Here is a 1,450-nt window from a genome sequence, read left to right on the forward strand (position 1 = left end):
TCTAGAGGCCCTGTTCTTGTTTTACTGTCTGGAGAGAGGTGAATGTCCCCTTTCTGAATTGGAACTGCTAAGAAAATTGCTGAGGAGCCACCCTCTCCCTTTACATTCCTAGCATCTCTTCAAGCTACCTCAAGGTCGCGAAAATCGCAGAGGATCAGATGCCATCTGACAGTTTGCAAATTATTTGTTGGAAGGTGTTTCTCAACAAAGTAATACTTTTATTTTTGTTTTTATTTTGTTTTCAGGTTAGACAGGTAATGTGCCAATGTCATAACAAGGTTCAAGGGTGGCACATCTCTCACACGTGTTTGAACACCCAGTCATCATGCTCATGAGCTACAAAAGGATCACTCAACCAAGTAACACTTTTAGAAGGCAGAATAATGCAGTAATCTGGGTGCAGGAGGCCTGGAATTTCTCTTTTTTATTAACTATGCCACCTTTCAGGGTTAACTCCCTTCTCTACCTCCCTTGGTCTTTTCTTTTGTAAACAGGCTTCATCTACATGATCTCTCCTTCTCCAAAATGCAGAGTCTACAATTGTGGAATAGGCCTTCCTACCCAGTGAGTTTCTTCAGACCCCATTGGAAAGTTTCTAGTTGTGAGGGGAGATGTTTTCTCTTACATTTATAGAGCACCTCCTAGGTATCAGGTATTATGCAAGGCACACTTTACATGTGTCACTTAGTAGTGATGGCGATGATGATGATGATGACAAACACTGCACATATTCTGTGCTAGACACTGTTCTAATCAGTTTACACATATTCACTTGTCTAAATCCTCATCACAAACTCTATGGAGTTGGTACTATTATGATCTTCATTTTTCAAATAAAGAAATAAACAGATAAACAAAAGAGAGCCCAAGGTCCTAGAGCTGGCCTCAGTATTCACAAACAACATAACAGTCGTCCTATGTTTATAGATGAGGAAATTGGGCTTCTAACTAACTGTGGAAAACTGCCTTTGGTCACAGAGCAAGTAAGTAGCACACCTGGAAATCAAACTCATATCAAAAGCATTTCAGATCCCAAGCTCTTTCCACTTTGCTGCTTTGTCTTCCCAGAGGCATTTTTGTTTTGTTTTAAACCACACAGCATGGCACTTTTAATGAAATAAAAGTTTGCCAAATGAAAAGCAGATTAATGAGATATTTGGGATGATTTGCAGTAAATAGATCTCTTTCAGAATTCTCATCTTCTCGCATTTAAACTGCTAAAGCCATAACAACAACAATTACCTCAGCCTGGTTAAGGCAGTGTGGGAGTGAACCTCTTAATTTTATTGCTCAGGGTAGACACTGGAGACCGACAACATTTTCCTTTAGCTTGCTGAGGTACAGGTCAGAAATGGGACATATCAGGTGTTGCCTTTCCCCATCAACCACTTCCTGTTCCTCTTGCTTTAGCCATGTCTTGGAACACCATTAATTTAGGAGAGAAGTTGAG

General features: G+C 40.2%; 1 non-coding gene across 1 annotated transcript; it reads right to left on the reverse strand.

Annotated features, from left to right (window-relative positions):
- Positions 1-244: 244 nt before the first annotated feature.
- On the reverse strand, positions 245-348 carry LOC115831942. Its single transcript, XR_004027431.1, has one exon. It is a non-coding gene; the product is annotated as a small nucleolar RNA U13 (small nucleolar RNA).
- Between the last annotated feature and the right edge of the window lie 1,102 nt (positions 349-1,450).

The sequence above is a fragment of the Nomascus leucogenys genome, chromosome 2 (assembly GCF_006542625.1).
Source record: "Nomascus leucogenys isolate Asia chromosome 2, Asia_NLE_v1, whole genome shotgun sequence".
Taxonomy (NCBI): Eukaryota; Metazoa; Chordata; class Mammalia; order Primates; family Hylobatidae; genus Nomascus; species Nomascus leucogenys.